Source organism: Marmota monax, unplaced genomic scaffold (assembly GCF_021218885.2).
Source record: "Marmota monax isolate L192 unplaced genomic scaffold, Marmota_monax_Labrador192_F-V1.1 WCK01_AAM20220418_F8-fsc00148, whole genome shotgun sequence".
In the NCBI taxonomy this organism is placed as follows: domain Eukaryota; kingdom Metazoa; phylum Chordata; class Mammalia; order Rodentia; family Sciuridae; genus Marmota; species Marmota monax.
Genome location: NW_026693034.1, coordinates 1,149,026 through 1,170,981, shown reverse-complemented (window position 1 = coordinate 1,170,981; position 21,956 = coordinate 1,149,026). Strand labels below are relative to the sequence as shown.

The 21,956-nt window shown below is 50.4% G+C and overlaps 1 long non-coding RNA gene across 1 annotated transcript; it reads left to right on the top strand.

The window, feature by feature from the left end:
• Positions 1 to 10,811: 10,811 nt before the first annotated feature.
• Positions 10,812 to 20,793, top strand: LOC124098791 (uncharacterized). The gene is made up of 3 exons (XR_006853694.2): positions 10,812 to 10,951; positions 12,820 to 12,922; positions 18,828 to 20,793. It is a non-coding gene; the product is annotated as an uncharacterized LOC124098791 (long non-coding RNA).
• Positions 20,794 to 21,956: the final 1,163 nt, after the last annotated feature.

Here is a 21,956-nt window from a genome sequence, read left to right as displayed (position 1 = left end):
GTGATGGTTACCAACAGGATTTGTCAAGAGTTTGGAGGTGGGGTTTGAAAAAAAAATAGATTCAGGGTGACACCAAGGTTTGCACTGAGACACGAATAGATTAGAGTCACCATCCACAGAGATGGGAAGGCCGGAAGGAGGAAATTGGAGGGAACTAGAGCTGAGAGGGGCCACTAGGCCCACCAGGAGCCCACTGAGAGCATGTTTCAGGAGACAGAGAGAGGAGTAAACGGTAGACGAGTGGCGATCCAAGGACCACCCATTGACCACCACCCATTTGAGGGCTGCGTGGCAGAGTCCCATCCAGAAGGTCAGGGCCTCCATTCCCCCAAAGGTCCACGCCTATCAGCACATTTCTCAAGAGAGAGAGAAAAACAAAAAACACACACACATACACACGTTCAGGGAGGAGATCGGAGTCGTCTCCCTCTCTCCTCCAGCAGATAACATGGCCCTGGACATGGGCTCAGAAAGAAGCAGTTGACACCTGGCCTTGAAGCGTCCTCCCTGAGGAGCCAGCCCTCCTGTCTCCGGCACAGAACCTCTCAGCCCTGGTCCTATTTGGTTATTCTACACGAAGGTTGGTTCTCCCAGGAAAAAGTCAGAAATTCCTCTCCCTTCAGAAATAAAATATATATGCCTGCCCGTGGCCTCGCCTCCCTCTTTCTACATTCTCAGCGTGAGGCTGGGCCTTTATAATTCATCAAAAAGGCCACACGTAATGAGCTCCGCTCTTACTCGGCAGCCAGACTGCCAGCTCACCTTTTAAGAAGCCTACTCCCTGGTCCGGGACCCTCAGATCTTCTGGTCCCTGAGGCTGGGGATGATTCACTTGTGAGTCAGGCCTGGGGCTGAGCCAGTCCTGCCCTCTGAAGGCCCTCCCCTTCCCGAGGACCAGCCGGGCAGGGAGGGGCCGTGCAGGGAGCTCCCATTCATTCATTCATTCACCGAACAAGCTCTCCTTAAGTGCCTGCTGTGTCCTGGGCAGTGGAAGTTCATGTGGACACTGTCTTACATAATCTCCCTGACAATGTCACGAGAAAGATATCCACGTGTCCATTTTGCAGATGTCGAAACTAAGGTACCAAGAGCTTTCACAGGCTGTCCAAGTTCCCTTGACTGGTGTGTAGTACAGAATGAATCTTGTCCAAAGAGAGGTATGGCTTTTGCCATCTGCTCTAAGTCCTTTGAATGTCCTCCCTGGAGACCTAAGAGTGTCTTTGTTTACCTGGGGACTTTGGGCCTTGCCAAATAGTTTAACAGTGGGATTTAGGGTGGGGGGCTTTGGACCATAAAAAATGAACTTGACCTCTAGAAAGAATGGAGGCTCTCAGCCTCATGGCCTGTCCACCATGTCTATGGGATCCAACTCCCATAAAAACTCTGAACACCAAGGCTGGGGTGAGCTTCCCTGGGTGGCAGTATCCCCTGTACCTTGTCACACATCATTGCTAGGAGATGGTAGCACCGCCCCTGACTCCAATGGGAAGGGACAGCCAGAATCTCCACGTGTGGAGCCCACCTGGACTCTGCCCCACGGGCCTCTTCCTTGATCTGATTTTCAGCCTGTCCTTTTCCTGTAATAAACCATAATTGTGAGTCTAATGGCTCTCAATGAGCTCTGTGAGTTCTTCTAGTGAATTTTGTAACTGGGGGCTTATCTTGGGGACCCTCAAATATGCAATCAGTGTCAGAAATGAGGGTTGGTGTCAGAAAGTGAGATCCCATGGACTACTTCTTTTTCTTTTTCTTTTTTTCATACCAGGACTGAACCCAGGAGTGCTTAACCACTGAGCCACATCCCCAGCCCTTTTTATATTTTATTAAGAGACAGGGCCTCCCTCAGTGGCTGAGGCTGACTTTGAACTCTCGATCCTCCTGCCTCAGCCTCCCGAGTGGCTGGGATAACCGACGTGCACCACATGGACAGTTTCTTAACACATCTCCCAAACTGTGAGGGAACCAAGTTCTCTCATTTTAAGAGAACAGAGCCGCAGGAGTGCGGCCTCCGCAGCAGCGTGACTCACTGGCTGTGCGCTTATGTGATTTGTCGTCGCGGCTCTCAAAACAAACACAGGCCTTCTCCCTTCCAGAAGCTTCTGTGGCAGCGGGTCTCAGATTTCAATCCCTCAAGAAAGACCTCTCCCTCCAGTAGTGTCCAGTCTTCCTCAAGCAACTTCCTTCCGCTGTCCGTTCATTCCCTCAACACTGTGGTCATGAGGATCCCCTGGAGGACCCCAGCAGTGCCTGAAGTCCCAAGCTATCTTGGCCCTGAGGCTGGACTTCCTGTGGTCCCGTCTATGTCAGTGACTTCCTGCAGCAGACCCATTTCTGGCTCCAGTATTCCCCAGAAGGCTCACTGAGTCCACCTGAGGCTGCCCAGTGGCTGAAGACATTTGTGGACAAACTTCCCTCCCTCTCTCCTTCCCTGGGGTCAGACTCCGCACCAATCCAGCAGCTCTCCCAGCCTGCCCACCCCCATTTTCTCTATTATAAGCTGTGTCTATGTCCCAGAGACACCATGAAAATGACCATCTTCACGTCACATAAACAGCAAAATGTATTTCCGGTTCAGGAGACCAGGAGTCCCCGACCCCGGTGTCAGGAAGGTGTTTCCCTCTGGACTCTCTGAGGAGAGGCCGTTTCTTGCCTCTTCTGGAAATCAGTGACTTCTGGAAATCCAAGGAGCTCCTCAGCTTCTAGACACGTCGCTGTAACCTCTGGCTTCATGGTCACATGACCTCTCCTCTGTGTCTCTGTGTCCTCTCTTCTGCTTATAAGGACGCCAGCCATTGACTTCAGAGTCCTCGTAACCCAAGATGACGGCACCTTGAGATCTTTAAACAGTTGTCTCTGTACAGGGCCTATTTCCAAATCAGGCCGCACTCCGAGGCCTGGGGGACAGGAGTTTTTGAAGAGACACTACACTGGTGCTTCCCTGCATTGGCGTCTGACTCTTGGTGAACCTGAACCAACACACCTCCGTGGGTGGGACCATGTGAAACATCAGAGCTACAATTGAGGCCCACCTCACAGGACAGTTACCACAAATGTGGCCCCTGCCTCACGGGACAGGGGATTTGGGAATCGGACAGGCAGGGAGGGCCAGGTTGAGGATGGGGGTGCCCTGAGACTCACCTCCACCTGCTTCTTGTCCTCCCAGTGAAGGCCTCTGTTCCGCTGGGTCCTACTTGTTTGGGACCTGGCCTTGCCACTTCTGGAGTGGGTTCTTTCTCTCCTGGAGCAGGCTTGCCCTCTTCTGGAGTGGCCCACTTCTTCTAGACCAGGTCTGGCCTCTTCTGGAGAGGGACCTGCCCCTTCTAGAGCAGGCTTGGTCCATTTTGGAGTGGGCCCTGCCTCTTCTAGACCAGGCTTTGCCTCTTCTGGAGCAGTCTCTGTCTCTTCCAGAGCAGGCTTGGCCTTTTCTGGAGCAGGGCCTACCTTTTCTAGAGCACACTCTTCTGGAGTGTGGGAGGGGGGCTTCCTGTTTTGGAGCCAGCCTGCCTCTTCTGGAGTGGGCCCTGCCTCTAGTGGACCAGGCTTTGGCCTCTTCTGGAGTGGTCTCTGCCTATTCTAGAGCAGGCTTGGTCTCTTTCTGGAGTGGTCCCTGCCTCTTCTGGACCAGGTTTCTGGAGCGGGGCCTACCTCTTCTAGAGCAGGTCTGTTCTCTTCTGTAGTGAGGCCCGGCCTGTTCTGGAGCCAGCCTGTCTCTTCTGTAGTGGGCCCTGCCTCTTCTGGACTAGGTTTTTCCTCTTCTAGAGCAGACTTGGCTGGAGTGGGCCCTACCTCTCCTGGACCAGGTTTGTCTTCTTCTGGAATGGTCTCTGCCTCTTCTAGAACAGGCTTGGTCTCTTCTGAAATTGGGGCCCTGCCTGTTCTGGAGCCAGCCTGCCTCTTCTGGAGGGGGCCCTGGCATTTCTGGAGCTATTCCTGACTCTTCTGGAGCGGGGCCTGGCTTCCAGGCAGTACACACGCAGGAGGCTGTCTTGTTGGTGAAAACACCAGGGAGAGTCTGCAGGGCTCTCTTCTCCCTGCCTCTCCTGAGCCTGAAATAAATGAGAAAGAGCTGTTCCTGGCAGGGTCTGCCGAGGAGCTTCATGGCAGGAATGAAAATTGGCTGCAGCATCCAAGAAATCCTCGAATGGCAGGGATTTCCAGGACAACATACCTCTAGGAAAGGAGCTGGAGGGGGAGGATTGCAGGCGCCTCGGCGATGGCACCCACTGTGTGCACAGGTGTACACCCCTACCTGGGGCCTACCTGCTGGCACTGGGGGTGAGGGGAGGGGCTTGGGGAACCCGGCAGGGGTCACAGCACAGACCCACCTGTAGTGTCTGCCCATCTGCCAGCCTCTTCCAGTACCCAAGCCCATCGGCTGTTTGGGGTCACCTCGTCCTGTTACATTTCAACAAAATCCGGCTTGGCACCCATCCAGGGCCTGGGAGGGACGCCAGGTCCCTTCGACTCCCTGGGAATTCTCTGCAGGCTGACATGGCTTCAGGCCCGTCTGGCACCGGGCTCTGGCTTTCTCTGAATTCTCCATCTGCCCTGGGATGCGGTGTGTCCTGGGCTGGCCGGTCCTCCTTGGCCAAGCGTCACATCCAGACGGTCAGGGACCTAACGCTGCCTGAAAGCGGCTTTTTCCAGACTCCATCACATCCTCGGATGCTTAAACTGAAACAAGGAGACCCTGGCCCTCGAAGTCCCTTGGCCAGTCCTGCCTCTTGGAGCTGTGCCTGGCCCTTCTACCCTCCGACCTGGCCTCGAAGCCCCAGTTCCATCAGAGTGGCCCATGACAGGTTCTCCTCCCTCTTCTCACCCCCACCTTAAATGGAATCTGCTAGACGGATCTACCTCCCATCCCTGTTTAGACAACCCCTTCCTCTCCCCCAGGGAAGTAATTTCTGGATCTTTCTAGAAACCCAAGCCAGAGAGAAGTACCCATGTCCAAGCCCTGGCCTCGAGCTGAGCTGGTAGCACACCAGAAATGCAAGAGCTGGTGCAGCTTGACTTGCAGCCCTGTGTCTTACGGAGGGGAAACTGAGGCCAGAGACAGAAACCACTTGCCCGAATCATGCCGCGAGTTAGTGTCCTGGGAACCGGGAACCTGGCCTCCTAAGGTCTTATCCCAGCTCTCAGGGCCTGAGGGCACCTCCAGGCACAGAGCTGTGGGTAAGGGGTCCTCAGACAGCTCCCTCTTGCAGCTGGGGCTCGGATACAGTAGAAAATCTGTGCCAGGCAGGCCGGGGTGCCTCCCTCCAGCCCTCCCTCTCTCCAGGTTCAGGGACGCTAGACTGGGAGGTGGGCAGACCTTACTGCCTTCTGTCCCTCCTCTCCACTCCAGTCCCCAGAGTACAGGACAGCTCTGTCCTCCTCTCCACTGAGGAAGAACATCTTTGCTAAAACCATTATAGAGCATTCTGGACAAAAATTCGTTCCTATGTTGAAGTCCTACCCCTCCGTATGGCTATAAGGGGCCCATAAGGAGGTAACTGAGGTCAAGTAAGGTCATAAGGGAGGGGCCCTGCTCCAGTAGGAGTAGTGTCCTCATAAGAAGAGGGGGCCAGTGTCTCTCTCCTCTGTGGGGACATAGCAAAGAGGCCAACTGTAGTCAGGAATAAAGCCCTTGTCAGAAAGCAACCCTGCCAGAATCTCGATCTTGGTCTTACAGCCTCCAGAACTGTGAGAAAATGAATCTCTACTGTTTAAGCCACCTAGTCTGTGGCATTGTGTTATAGCAGCCACGACAGAAAAAGAGATCAGAACTATTTATAGACTCAGTGATATCAAGTCTGGGAGTTTCCTCAAAATAATAACAGCGGAGGAAATGGGCAGGGGTACAAAGGAAACAGGGTTATCTGCAAGCTGACAACTGTCGAATGTGAGCGATGGGCTCCTGGTGGGGGTCATTATTTTGTTCTCTTTGTTTTTATGTGTTCCTGAAAAAAAAAGAATGTTCATAGAAATATATAGTGGAGTAGGTCATGAAATCAATTCAGTGGGTCACGACCAACATTAGAAACAACATCGAAGAAAATAGAACAGTCTAGAATAGAACCCACCAGAATGCATTACCTGAATTAATATAATTAATACTTGACGAAACATTTTTTAGGAGTGTGTGTGTGTGTGTGTGTGTGTGTGAATGTTAGACGTACTTTTTACTGTAGTCACAGTGAAAAGAGTTGGAAATCGATTTCTCGTACTTGGTTTGACAGTGATCTTTGGAACCAGATTGCCTAATCCCAGCTAGCTGTGTGACCATGAGCAAGTTACCAAGTTTCTCTGTGCCTCAGTCCCCATGTCTTTAAAATGCAGCTAAGACTACTACTCACATCCTAGGATTGATGTGAGAATTAAATGAGTTAATAGGTGTGAGGCATTCCCAACAACGCCTAACGGGCTGTAAGTGGTCAATAAACGCTAATATTACAATGACATTGAGTTTGCTGGCTTGAAAAGGTGTGTGTTTTCTGAGAGAAAACCACAAAAGAAGAAGTCTCTAACGGTGGAATTCCAGACAGTGAGGTAACTGCGTTCACTCATGAACATTCATCATGGCGTCAGGCACGTCCTCTAGGTACTGGTCCCAGGACACTGGGAATAGGGGGCGGGGGGAGAGACAGACATAGTCCATGCCCCCTGGAGCTCACCCTCCACTGAGAAGAGAAATTAAGCCCTTTATCATAATAAACGTGTAATTATTGGGTGGGAGAAAAAAGCAGGGTGGTAGAGGACCAAGAGACCAGGCAGAAACCAACACCCAAATGATATTTTTGACTCAGCCACAAGTAAGATCAGGGGCAGGTGTGAGTGGGACAGGCAGAGGAACAGAGAGGGCCAAGGCGTGGGGACAGGACCACTGCATGACAGGAGCCGGGTGCTAAGTACTGCCCTGCCCAGGAGGGTAGCCACCAGCTGCATGTGGCTACTTAAATTCAAATTGATGAAAAACAAAATTAAAAATTCAGTCCCCTGGTGCTCAAAGGCCACTCTGCATTAGGCAGAGCGTGCACCAAACATCCCCGTGGCGGAAGGCTGGCGGGTCAGCACTGGTCAAGATGCCACAGTAACGGCTGGACCCTGGAACCACCAAGGAACCAAATTTCAAATTTGATTTCATGTTAATTCATTAAAATTAAATTGTTCAATGGCCCTTTCATTCAGTAATTGGAAGACGTAATTATGTTTGGAAAATAACTTGGGTATGTATATCTACTTTTTTCAACTGTTACATTTTATGGAATCCAAATAGAGATCAAGTTGAAATTCACTGGAAGAAGAAAAACAGGCACACCAGACGTCGAAGACACAAAATGAAAGAAATGAAGATAAAATATCTCATTAATTAGTTTTGTATTGATTACAAGATAAGATGATATTTTGGATATAATGCGTTCCCGAAAACACGTTATGAAAATAAAAGATAATCTGGGCTGTTTTCCCTTTTATTTTTAGTGTAGCCAATAGAAAATTTTAAATTACACAAGGATTCAAAATACATTTCTTTTTTTCTTTCTTTTCTTTTTTTTTTTTTTTTTGGTGGTGGTGTGGGAGGGGTAGTAGTGGTGGGAGGAGACTGGGGATTAAATCCAGAGGCGCTCTACCGTTGAGCTAGAGCCCCAGATGCTTTTATTTTAAGACAGGGACTTGCCAAGTTGCCCAGGCTGGACTTGAACTTGCAATCTTCCTGCCTCAGCCTCCTGAATAGCAAACCAGACTTCCATAAGACAGTGTCAAGATAGGGCTTTCGTGGGGTCAGGGGAAGAAGATTAGAGGGTGAGCTGGAAAGTTCTGGAAGTCTCATGGGCTCAATGTAGAGTTTGAACCTCCTGGATAATGGGGAGCTACAGAAGGTGTTTTGGGGAAATGACAGGGTCAGATATTGCTGCCTTGGAAGGATCCCTCGGGCAGTGTTAGGGGGAATGGAGTGAGCAAGGAAGCCAATTGGCAAACACAATAATCACATCAAGCTCCCTGCATACCAGAGTGGCTTGGATTAGTATGGCAGCCGCAGGGATGGAGAGAAACTGTCTTTCTTTTAAAGAAACTGTCGAAATTTCACCCCAAACCGGTTTTTATTTCATCAACCACCCCTGTATGGGGGATGGAAAATGCAGTTGTCCAGTTGGGTTCTTGGCTCTCCAGACCTAAGAATGGAAATAAGTGGGGTGGTAGATAGCAACCTCGCCGTGGCATAGTGAGTTCTGGGGAGGTGACACAGAACCAGGGGGTGGAGATACAGGATGGATGGATGAATGGATGGATAGATAGATAGACAGACAGAGGTAAAGATAGATACATGAAAGGAGATTCATCATGGATGAATGGATAGATGGTGAAAGGGTGAGTGGGGGGGTAAATGGATGGTTAGTGGATTAATGGAGAGATAGATTGATAGACAGACAGATGAAAGGGGATTTGTCTAGGGAATTGGCTTATGTGATCATGGAGGCTGAGAAGTCCCGAAGCTGGCCGTCCACAGCCTGGAGACCGTTCATGTCCTGGAGACTGAGTAGTATTGCTCAGTCCAAGTCTGAAAGCCTCAGAACTGGGGAAACTGATGGTGTCATTCTCAGTCCAAGGAAAGGCCTGAGAACCTGGGGTCCACGAGGTGTCCAAAGGCCAGAGAGCCTATGATCTGATATCCCAGGGCAGCAGAAGGGGCATCCCAGCTCCGAGAGAGAGAGTGAGGGAACGTGGCTTTTCGTTATTGTTCTGGGAACCCCCCTCAACTCCATGAGCCCACCAAACATTGGGGACAGCTCTTCCCCACCCAGTCTACCAACCCACATGCCAGTCTGCTCCAGGGACATGCTCACAGACAAACCCAGCAGGGCCATTTGACCTGGACGCTCCCTAATCCAGGCAAGTTGACACCTACCATCAACCACCCCAGTGGCTTTGAGCCTCAAAGGGACCTACAGACCCCACTCTGCTGGGTGCAGTGCTCAGGGGCCTGCAGAGCAGAGAGGAAGCCATGGCTCTCCAGAGGTGGTCACCAAGGAGGAGCCCTCCAGAAGAGGGTGACGTCATTCAGGGCAGGTGACATGGCAGAGATCCCAGTATAGAGCCCCAAGATAGGACGTTGGAGAGAAAGGCCAAGCAAAGAAATCAAAGGCACAACCAGAGATAGGAAAGGGCAAGGACAAAGGTCAGCAGATTTGTGGGCCCAGCCCCAGCCTCACTGAGCTCCGGGCAGGATGAGCCTAGGACCGGGCAGGGCGTACAGGAAATACTCCACACATACTTGTTGAATATCGTAGGTTTGCCACATTAAAATTCTCAATGTCCTTGGAAGGAACAATTTCAGAGAGGCATGTGGGGAGCCAGAGTGCACTGGACAGCAGGGCCCGGGGAGAGGGTGGGTGGGTGCAATACTTTCCAGAAGTCTGGCTGGGTAGGAAAGGACAGCACATGCCCTATTCAACTCTGAATCCCAGTACCCAACATTACTATCATGATGATTATCATTCCCAATATACAGATGAGAAAACCGAGGTCAAGGAAGTAGAATGACTGTCCTTGGTTTGCAGAGACTTGCTCGTGAGCCTACCCACAGCCCAGCAGGGCCTCGCCGCACACCCCCACCCCTGCCCTCTCTCCTTACCCGGGCTCCTGTTTTTCTTTCATGAAGCTGGCTCTTTGATCATCGCAGTGGACATTTTATAAACTAAACAAACAAACCGAAGCTGCAGGTTTTGTTGCTTTCTTTTTTTTTTTTTAACAAAAGAGCTCATTGAATAAGCAATGGGTTCTTCTGCGACTATTTTTAAAGATGGAGCTGCAGGGTAGGCTGGGAGGAAAATCACCGAGAGTGAGCTCCTGAAGGTCACCGGGCACTTAGGGAAAAATCCAGAGTTAGTGGGGCCCCCTCCGGGCCCTGCAGGCTGCGAGCCGTGAAAGCATTTGCCCACGATGGCCCAGGCTCCCTGAACTGACCAGAGTAGCAATGGCCTTCCATCTCTGCAGTGTCCCTTGCCCTATCCCCTTGACCCAGGGATTTTATGATCCCATTCTCTTCCTCCCCCTTCCCCACCACATTGCTGGCCACTGGTCCTATCCTCACGGCTCTCCAAGTGGGGACCAATGATCCTGGGAACAAGCTAATGCTCAACCATTTCCATGACACTTTAGTTTCAGGGAAACTGAGGCTTAAGAGATATCAGTGTAACTACGTGTGACAATCTGGGGGATCAAACCTATGGTTCTCTCTGTCACCACATCTCCAGCCTTCTACATTGCAAGGAGCTCTCTATTCCTCTATAGAGCTCTGTTTCAGGGGATCTGGAAAGTTCTGGAACTTTGCTTTAAGGCGTCCCTGAGCAGTACTGCCAGACAGATTTTTATTCAGAATTTAGTGGGGAAGTTTCAATCCTTGTGCACAAAAACGTGTGCAGGTAGCCCTGGCTCCCTGGGCCTGCGTTTCCTTGTCTGTAGATTGGGGTAGATGGTAGTAATAGCAGTTGTTGATGTTTACTGTGCCCTCAGTGTGTGGCGCATGGCCGGTGCTGCAATGCTAGCAGGTGCTATAATTGCTTCCAGCTGAGATAAGGCAAGGGAGGCTCAGTACTGAAAAACTACTTGTCCAAGGTCGCAGGGCTTGCAGGGATTCGAGCCCAGGTAGCCCATCTGGCCTCACCTGCACAGGGCTGTTGCTAGGATAGAGGAACAGGGGAGGTAGGGTCCTGAACCTGGATTTCGGCCCCAGCCCTTCTGGCTGGAGCCTGGGTGCCCTCTAGTGGTCAGAGCAACCACTGCAGCTCAGTCCCAAACTCCTTGCCCAGCTTCCGCTTGGTCAATCCAGGCATGGGCAGGCCACCTGAAGGCCTGAGAACCAGTGGCTCTGTTCGGAAGCCTAAGAAGCTTGCTTGCAAGGAATCCAGCAGGCTGAGGGTTCGAATCCCAGCTGCACCGCCCCCAGCTCTGTGACCTTGGCTATGCCTCTCTGGTAGGTGAAATCACTGTGCGATTAGGTTCTTGAGCCTCTTTGTATCAGAGGATCACTGCTTCCCCTCTTGTATCTGGAATGCAGAACAAGAGGGGTTCTCCCTGGGTCTAGAGGTGGGGTCCAGGGGAACCACCCCATCTGACTGTCAGGATGGACAACTGAGTTATCTTCATGTTGATAGAAATCCTGTGCCTCTGTTTCCTGGGAGCTTGGGGGAGGGGGATAAACAGACTCCCAATGTTACCGGATGCACCTCCTGAAACTTGAGTCAGCAACAACAATCTCCAACAACAGGAGTGTCAAATAACAACAAATTGCAGCTTAGTAATAAGGAGACCCTTTATCCAAAGGATTCCTGCCAGTGAGGGAGAAAGAGACCTTGGCCCCAGGGGCGGGGCCTCTGACCATGTCCGCCAGCAGCTCAAAGGTCGGGCGTGCGCGCGCGCGCACACACACACACACACACACACACACACACACACACGAGGTAAATACAAAGAATGTTTTGAGTTATGTTTAATAGAATGGAGTAAATGCAGGTAGGAAAACTCAGGTGTGAGGACATGGGTAGAAGGTCGGCCCTGTCTGGAGGATGTTTTCACAGAAGCTGAATCCAAGTTAGGCTAATCACCATTTTGCTCTGATTGGACCAATGGGGACAAGAAGTTCAGTCGACCATTTTTGAGGCAAAGAAAGGGAATGTTAAGGGTCTGTGCATAACATTGTCTTGTCCTAGGTAAACTAGGGAGCACCCTGAGTCTTCTCTCAGTCCTAGAGGGAAGGGGAGGCAGGCGAATCTTTGCAATAAGCTGTTTTCCAGAACACCAAGAGTGGCCTAAGAACACTGCCCTCATTAATTGGTTGACTTTGAAGATGACAAGAAGGTTCCGGTGTGGTGGCGCACGCCTATAATCCCAGCAACTGGGGAGACTGAGGCAGAGAGATCTCAAGTTCAAGGCCAGTGTCAGCGATTTAGCGAGACCCTGTATCAAAAAAAAAAAAAAAGCCTGTGAAATGTAAGAATAAACAGAAAGCAGTCATTAATCTTTTTTCTAGTAACTATTAACATCTGGCAGTCACTCTGGGCACAGCTGATTGTCCTTGTCCTTGTAGTATAGTGAGGCACCAGCTGGGTACACAGGAGGAAAAAATATCTTTTTCTCTTATCTCTTTGAATTCTCCCCCAGACTCCCTGGCACACACACACACACACACACACACACACAAAATCCTATCCACTGGAGAAAAGCATATAAATGTAATTAATGTGGGTTTTACATGACACAGGGCCTTTCACAAGGAAATGAAGAAAAAGTTAAACCGGAGTGTTTCTATTCTAGGTTTGGTGAACGATGGTGTAGTTGTGGGAAATGGGGCTGGACAAGAGGTAGAGCCAACCCTTGTTAACTGAGGACTCAGCAAGGCTGTGTGCCAGATTCTCCCCCTCTTCCCTCGGTCTTTAGATACAGGGATAGGGGTGGGGCTCACATGATGGTCTATGACCTGCTTCCGGTGGGGGGAGATGAGGGTCCTCCCTGCACCCTCTGTGCCTCAAATTTTCTTCCACTTAGAATATGCAACGTGCCAAGGTGCCTCACACGAGACTCGGGCTGTGTTCAGCATTCTGATTGTTGACTGAATGGGTGAGGGTGAACCCTGAGACCAAAGTGGGTGTGATGTGGACTGTGCTATAGTTTGGATGCTGAGTATCACCAAAAGCCCGATTTAAAAGGTCTGTCTACCCTTGGTTCCCCGAGGAGGTGCTAAGAGCTTTAGGAGGAGGGGCCTAGGGAAGTTCATTAGGTCACTGGGGACATGACCTCAAAAGGGATTGTGGGACCCCCATCTCTTCTTCTTTTGCTTCCCAGGCATGAGATGAGCAGTTTGTGCTGCTAGGTCTCAGACAGTTCATTATAGTGATGGGAAACCAGCCTAGACCTCATGGGTCATGACGAAGGAGTGAACAGTGTGGTAAGACCAAAGGGGCGGGGAGTGGGACCTGAATGACAGGGGAGTTGGGATTTGTGCTGAAGGTTCTAGAGAGTCCTTGAGAATCAGCCTGGGAAACATTCCAGTGGAAGAGCCAGGCCAGGGATTGTGGTTCCTGTCTGACAGTGTCCTGTGCTCTGGGACCTGGGAATGGGGGACCAGGCTTTGGTCTTCCTCTTCGAAGAGCTTATAGCACCCCCTGGTGACCATTCCTGGGAATGCACCAGGGATTGGGGAATGACTGGAAGAAAATGCAAAGATGAGGTTTCCCCAGATGGGCAAGGTTCCAGCTCAGAGGACAGTCCTGCGGGAGGAAACCTGGGTCCAGTTCTGGACAGGGAAGATGGGCAAAGTCAAGGAGAGAACTAGACATAGGCATCTGGAGCCCAGAATGTGGTCTGACCTGGAGACCAAGACTAAGGGCCATTTAAAGGGAACATGAACTGTGGGGCCCTGTGGGGCTTTTTGCAAGGAGAATCTCCCACCATCTGAAGCACAGAATTAAGCTGGGCTTGTGCATTTCCCAAGTTTCTATTCAAAGGTCAAGCCAGAGAAGGTGGAAACCGCCCTCACCCTCACCGGGCTTCTGCAACCTCTTGTGTTGCAAACGGGAAGACGGTGAAGGACACATGGCCAGTTGGCCCCACCCAAGGCCCCACTAGAGCTGCCCTGCCCACCTGGGTCCTCCCTCACCTTCTGCCATCTTGAAAGTCCTGCTTCCACTGAGACGTCCCCTTGCTGGAGCCTGGGCCCCAGCACCTGCTGCTATCTGAGGGTCCCAGCCCATCACTCCCAGAGGCCACCATGTGCCCTGTGCAGCAGTCACACAGGTCCACATGCCCCCCCACACAGGGGCATGCACACATGTGCAGTACACAGAGAAGAAGAGCAAACACAAGGTGGTCAGTAGAGGCAACCCGGCCTAAGGGGGGGAGGGGGGGACAGCAGCCAACTAGAGCCAAAGTGATGGCCGTGGAACCCAGTGGTCAATGCATCCTGGATCTCTAAAGGCCTCCCCAGGCCTAGATGTATCCCCAGGGCAGATACTTCAGTCCATTTTCTGTCACTGACAACAGAATACCACAGACCAGGTTGTTATAATAAAGAAAAGAGTTTTTATTGGGGCTCCTGGATCTGGTCCAAGGTCCAGAGGCCACACGTGGGGAATGGCTTCTTGCGGGCAGAGTTCCAAGGTGGTGAGAGACAGGACCTTGAAAGAGACCCAGGAAAACTGGCTTTACAGCAGATGTGCTCTGGCCATCACCCATTAACCCGTGAACCCAGGAATCGGGAAGCTGCGTGAATGACTGATCCACTCACGAGAAGAGACCTCGTGGCATCTTGATGTCTCACCACTAGGATCAAATGTCAACATGAGTTCCCAGAGGGAGGAGCACATTGAAGGCATAGCAGGAGCGAAGGCCCTGGTTAGCAGGCGAGGGGACTGCCCGGGCCTGGTGAGGGCCCCAGCAGGGCTTTCCCACACCTGGGCTGCAGTGTCCCTGATACCTGGAACACGGCAGGTCAGAAAGATGTGCCCAGAGCGAGGCGTTCCCTTGGGAACTTCCCTTCCAACAATGTGCTCACCCCAGGAGCCCGCCAGGGTGAGGGGACTGTGTGAGTCCAGCTGGGATCTTGAAGAGGTCGGGGAGGACAGTTGAGCTCAGGGACAGGGTTGGCCGTTCTCTCTGATCTCCACTCTCACTTGTCCCTGCAGAATCTAACACTTTTGGTTTCTATGATGGCCATTTGCCATGGGCAGCAAGCAGGGAAAGGAGGAGAATGTATGCTGAATTGGGTGGATTGTGGCGGGCTGTGGATACTTCTAAAATGTTCTCTGGATGCTTGGAAAAATGCATGTGTTTGTTCACTCTCCTCCCCCTCCTCCTCCCTCTCCTTCTCCTCCTCCTCTTCCTCCCATCCTCCTCCTCCTCCCCGTCCTCCTCCTCCTCCTCCTGCTCTTCCTCCTCTTCCTTCTCCTCCTCCTTCTCCTCCTCCTCCTCCCTCTCCTCCTCCTCCTCCCTCTCCTCCTCCTCCTCCTTCTCTTCCTCCTCCTCCTCCTCCTCCTCCTCCTCCTCCTCCTCCTCCTCTTCCTTCTTCCAGTACTGGGGATTGAACCCAAAGGTGCTCTACCACGGAGCTACACCCCCAGCCCTTTTTATTTATTTATTTATTTTGAGTCAAGGTCTAGCTAAGTTGCCCAGGCTGGACTTGAACTTGTGATCCTCCTGCCTCAGCTCCCCAAATTGCTGGGATTACAGGCATTCCCCACCCTGCTTGGCATTTTTAATGGAGGAGAAATTTGCATAACACGCAACACTACTATTTGAAAGTGAACGATTCAGTAGCATTTAGTGCACTCAGCGTGTGCACACATGTGCACACCCACCACTGTCTGGTCCCACACCTGGTTCCTCAAACACAGCATCCTCAGGAGGCAGCCACTCAGTGTTCTGCAGTCCCCAATCCAGTCCTCTGGCAACCACCAGCCTGAATCCAGTCTGTATGGCTTTGCCTCTTCTGGACATTTCATATAAATGGAATCATGGAATGCCTGACCTTTTGTGACTGGCCTCTTTTTCTTAGCATCATGTTTGAGGCTCATTCTTGTTGTAGCATGTGTCTTGCCTTCTTTCCTTTTCATGGCTAAATAATTTTTCTTTGTGTGAAATCCATTCTTCAGTTAATGGATATTTGGTTGTGTCAGTGCTTTGGCTATTGTGAATACTGCTGCTATGAACATTCATGAACAAGTATCTGTTTTACTCCCCATTTTCAGTTCTTTAAGCATAGATATCTATCAGTGAAATGGCCAGGTGCGTTAATTGTGTTCAACTTTCCAAGGATTCGCCATATTGTATTCCATAGCAGCTACACTATGCTACATTCCTGCCAGCACTGATCAAGGGGTTTCTCTTCATCCACATCCTCACCAAGACTTGTTTTTTTCTGGGTGTTTTTTGTTGTTTGTGGTTGTTTATTATAGTCATCCCAGAGGGTACAGAAATGATATCTCGTGTGGTTTTGATTCCATCTCCTTAATGATCAATGACATGAAGCAGCTTTTCACACACTTATTGGCCAGATATGCATCTTCTTTGTAGAAAAGTCTACTCAAGCTCTTTGCCCATTTAGTTGTGAAGTTGTCCAAATGCACATTGTTTTTGTTTGTTTGTTTTGGTACCGGGGATTGAACTCAGGGGCCCCACAATCACTGAGCCACCTCCCCAGCCCTATTTCATATTTTTATTTAGAGACAGGGTCTCACTGAGTTGCTTAGCACCTTTTTTGCTGAGGCTGGCTTTGAACTCACCATCCTCCTGCCTTGGCCTCCCCAGCTGCTGGGATTACGGACTCCTTTATATACATCATTTAATGCGAAGAAACTGAAGTTCAGACAGATTGACTGTCCCAAGGTCACAGAGTCAGGCTACAATTCAGATCCCCACTGGCTCACCCCACTCCCCACCTCTGCTGAGAGCAGATTATTTTGAGGCTGGGGCCGTTGGCTTGTGCTGACCTGTGGAGGCCTCAGAAAAGCTACAGGGCAAGAAAAAGAAGCAGAACAAAGGGACTTTTTTTTTTTTTTGGCAGTGCGAACCCGGAGCCTCACACATGCTAGGCAAGTGCTCTGCCACTGAGCCACATCCCCTGCCAAGAGAGCTCTTCTTCTTGAAAGACCTCCCAAGGACCAGAGTCCCCAAAATACCTGTCCTGGAAGGACTAAATATTGCAAAAGCTGCTTGCCAGGTTGGCTGTTTTGCCTTTGTGAATGTGAGTATGTGTGTGCATGTGGCGTGTATGTGAGTGTTCATGCATGTGAGCAGGTGTGTGCACACGTGTGCAGGTACTGCAGCTGCCAGGATGGGGCGCTCTTCTTCCCCATGTGGACTTGGCCCAGGCTGTGCCAGAGACTGCCAGGAGGCATGGCTGGGCAGGGGCTGCCACCTGCTGGACACACTAGGTACTGCAGGAAGGTAGACCCTGGGACACGGAGCCTGTTCTCCTGGGTCCTTTATTCTTTCCTCTGTCCTGCAGAAAACAGCGTCCCCCACCACCCCTAGTACCCACATAGGTCTCTCTAGGGAACAGCTGCTAGGACTTCAGAACCTTGGCATTGTGAACCCCTTACGTCTGGTCAAGTGGGCTTAGAATAACATTTTCAAAAGCATATGATATAAAATAATAGGATGTCAAAGGAAAGCCATTATACTGAAATACAGTTATCCAAATGGTCACAGTAATATATGTCATCCTTTAAATAGAGCCCAGAAGCAGGTCCAATAAGCCATCATTTTAAAACCATGATCAATGTAAATGATATATTCTTAAATATTTTTGTAGTTGTAGATGGACCCAATACCTTTATTTGTTTATTTTTATGTGGTTTCTGGGATGGAGCCCAGGGCCTCACACATGCTAGGCAAGCGCTCTACCACTGAGCCATAACCTGGGCCTGTAAATGGTATTTTTGAGAGATCGGCATTATTGGAACATGTTGTAGAAAATATTTGTGATTTATGAGATCACAAAGTCACAGATACTACTAACAGCACTGTCATCTGGGGGCCTAGATTTGTGATGGGAAGACATACCATGATTCCGCATGCCTGGAATCCCAGCGGCTTTAGGGGCCGAGGCGGGAGGATCTCAAGTTCAAAGCCTGCCTCAGCAAAAACAAGGCACTAAGTAACTCAGTGAGACCCTGTCTCTAAGTTAAATACAAAACAGGGCTGGGGGATGTGGCTCAGTAGCCAAGTGCCTCTGAATTCAATGCCCAGTACCCCCCCCCCAAAAAAAGTTTATAACAATAAATATGTAATTTCTCCCTCCAAGTTTGTGAATTCTCTCCAAGGATTCGCATCTAAGGTTAAGAGCCTACGGCCCAGACCCTGCCTGGTGGCCCCAACACCTCCTCAGCCCCTTGCTCAGGAGCCAAGCAGGTCACAGCCCAGTTTGATCCTCCAGCACAGCCCCCCGCCCTGTCTCCCACCTCCACACTCTGACCTGCCCTCAATGTGGAGCCCAGAGGCATTGCCTTGAGGTCCACCCAGCAGCCTTCTGCTCTGAAAATGGACAAGCCCATCTGAGATACCATTGTGCTGCCCTGTATCTCCTTCAGACAGACAACGGCGCCTCTCTCCAGGACACAGGCGGGGAGGCCTCTGTGTCCTCGTACCTGGACATCACCACCTGGCCCAAACCTCGTCCTTCTGTACAACCTAAGGAGACATCAAGTCCTTTTCTTTGAGTCTTTTATTTCCTAAATCCCAGACTTTATGAGGTTACAACATAAGTTTCAGGGAGTAGCCCCTTCCTGCCCTGTCACCAAAATTTAATGAGCGCTTACTATGTGTTCGGTATCATTCTAGGTGTTGGAAATAGAAATAATAAACAGAGAAGGCAATTTTCTCTCCTTCTTGGAGCTTATAGTCTATGGAGAAAGAGATTGAATAAGTAAGTTAAATGAGTAGAACGTAAAGCAGATGATAAAAGCTATGGAGGCAGGTAGAACAGGGAGGTGGGCGGTTGACCTCACAGACTGGGGAATGTGTGAAGGAGGGGGAGGGAGCACTGTGCGTCTCTAGGGAAAAGCATCCCACCCGGGGAATGGACAAGGTGTAGGGGTGAAGTCAGTGAGGTCACAGTACAGGATGTGCAGGCCTTGGGGACCACAGGAAGTACATCGGCTTTACTCTAAGATGGGAGGTTGGGGGCAAAGGAGGATATGGCTCTGGTGCCACCTCCTTCTTTATTAAAAGAATTTAAACTAACATGTAATGGTGTGTATTTATGGGATACAGTGTGATATTTCAATTATTCCACCATGTGCAATACTCAGAGCAGGGTAATCTGCTCACATATTTTTTTTTAAATTTCCTTATAGTGAGAGCATCTGCAACCCTCTCTTCCAGCGAGGTTGAAATACACAGGGCATTGTTCTTCAGGACCTTCACTGTACCAGGCAAAGGAACACGAGAACTTTGTGCATGTCACTGACCTCCCCCATCCTTGGTAACCAAAACCAAAACCAATGATGATGTGCTGCAGTTTTGAGGACAGACTTAGCATTGGACAAGGGGCACGTGGCCCCTAATGGAAGGGTGGAGGCTCCACCAGGGATAGGCAGTGGGGGTGGGGGTGGGGGGAGAAGTGGCTGGGTTCTGGGTTTCATCTGAAGAATTTCCTCTTGGATAGATATAGCGGGTGTGAGATACCCAAAGGGACATAAGAGAGTATGTTCATTTCCCATGGCTGAGGTAACAAAGTGCCTTAAATTGCGTGGCTCATTACAGAAGTGTATTCTCTGACAGCTCAGGTGGCTGGAAATCTGAGATCCAGGTGTCAGCGAGGACAGTTCCCTCTGGAAGGCCACATGTTCTGGCCTCTCTGGCTCCTGGGGGTTCTGCCAGTGCTTAGCATCCCTTGGCTTGTAGATGCACCACTCCAATCTCTGTTTCCATGGTTACCCTGCAACCTTAGAGTTGGTCTCTATGGTTACATAGCTCTTCTCCCTACCCATGAATCTGGATCTGAACACATTTCTCTCTTAAGGACTCTGGTCATTGGAGAAGGGCCCACCCCAGTCTGGAATGAACTCAACCTAACTTGGCTAAGGCCATTTTTCCATACAAGGTCATATATACTGGTTCCAGGTGGACATGGATTTGGCAGGGATACTGTTCAAAGCAGTCCATGTGTGTTTGTCTACATTTTCATGGAAATGCATTTTAATCATATCAGGCTTAAGAACTCTCCCAAGATGCCCCATCTTGTCCAGGGGGTTGAGAGGGGACTCTACTGAGCCTTTGCAAGGCTCCTAAAAGAAAGATTTTTATTTATTTATTTATTTTTGTATCAGGGATTGAACCCAGCAGTGCTTAGCCACGGAGCCACATCCCTAGCCCCTTTTTATTTTTTATTTATTTTTATTTTGAGACAGGTTCTCACTAAGTTGATTAGGGCCTGGCTAAGTTGCTGAGGCTGGCTTTGAACTTGCAATCCTCCTGCCTCAGCCTCCCAAACCATTGGGATTACGGAGGTGTGCCAACACACCTGGCGGAAAATATGATTTTTATTAGTTTGGGCAAAATTGTATCAATTGGGGCTGGACATGGAGCTCAGTGGTTACCATGTTCATGTCCTGGGTGCCACATCCAGCACTGAAGAAAAAATAAAAATCAATGGATACGCTCTTGATGGAACTTGGTCGTGGGAACTCAGTCTCTCTCATCAGAGATAAATCAGGTCCCTCCTGGGACTGCAGGGTGATAGGAATAGATGCTCCAGTCCCTCCTGTCCTCCAGGCCTGTCATCCAGGGGTGTGGTGTGGGAGGAGAACTGATATAGGATTGTAATTCTGCTAATGAGGACATGGGGGGGGGGGTGTGGCGGGGAGAGGCTGATGTGCTAGACAGGGGCCACAGGCCTGCCAGAGCAGGGCCAGGGGCTACTCGGAAGATATGCATTGAACCTCCCCCATGATGCCCTACTCTTGCAACCCTGCCCCCTGCCCAGAGAAAAGCTCCCAGAGTGTATGAACAAACTGGGGGGCACCGTGAAAGACCTGCCTTTCCCAGGGCAGAGAGGGACCTTCAGCATTCAGCTCTGCCTGCCTAGACAAGGAGACCCCCACCGCCACCCAGGGCCTCGGCAGCCCCGAATTTTGCAAACCAAACACCTTCCTACTGAATCCTTTCACAGCTGTGAGCATCTCAGGTTGGCCAAGTGACCTTTCTTTCGACCGTGTTCATTTTCCACCAATGGCTCCCTCTAGCTAACCTTTTTATGGGGTTGATAATTTGTTTTAAAATCAATAATAAAAATAAAACACCTGTGTGATTTTGTGCAGAGATGTAACTTCCTTTTTAGTAGGAGCAGCCCCCCCTTAAATCCCTGAGAGGAGTTTGCTTTCTCTTATTCTGGGTTCTCGGAAACAGGTGCAGGGTAAGGAGGAGCAGGGAGTTGTTCCGAAATGACACCTGGCTCTTGTCTATCATAAATACTTTAAAATAAGTCAAGGATCCCTGCTTGGGGCTCGGGGGAAGGGTGGTGTGGCAGCACCTCCCTTAAATACCAATGATGCTGCCTGGCCTGGTGGGGCACTCCGATAATCCCAGCAGCTGGGGAGGCTGAGGCAGGAGGATCTCGAGTTCAAAGCCAGCCTCAGCAACTTAGTGAGGTCCTAAGCAACTCAGCGAGACCCTGTCTCTAAATAAAATATAAAAAAGGATGGGGATGTGGCTCAGTGGTCAGGCACCCCTGGGTTCAATCCCTGGTACCAAAATAAATAAATAAATAAATAAATTTGAAAAAATGATGCTGAAGGTGGGAAAATTCCAGGTGACTCTGCTCATTCATGGTGGTACACAAGTGGGACAAAGGACAGTCCTCCATCCTCAGGGGCCACTCCCACCCATGTCAAATTCTTTGGAGCTTGGGGCTGTTGGCTGGTGGGAGACGAGGCAGTTGAGGGAAAGTTCCAAACCTCTTACAGAAGGAACAAAGCAAAGGAAGCATCTAGACTCAGATCTCTGCAGCTATACGTATGGTTTGAGGACCAGCAGCATCAGCAGCACCCAAGGACTTCCTGTTAATGCAGAACCCCAGGTCCCACTCCAAAGCTCTTCAATGCAACTGTCACTGAACAAGAGCTCCCGCAATTAACTATGAACATCCCAACTGACAGCATCACAGAGACCAGAGGTTCTGACACTTGCCCATGCTATGCAGTCCCTGGGACTTATGAAAACAGGGGGCAGCTCCCCTTCCTAGGTCCCGATTCAGGTGTGCAGTGATGCCCAGAGATCTGGGTTTCCAGCCACTTCCCAGGGGTGGCCTAAATTCCCTCTCAGACTCTAGCATCCACCTGGGATCTCAGACCGGACTGTGTCACCAGAGGACATGGACCCCCCCTCCAGGGATCCTAATGAGCTCCAGTCATTGCCCATCGCCACAGAACGGAATGGGATGTACCACTGGATCTGAGTACCCCCCTGGCCATTTGCAAGGCCCC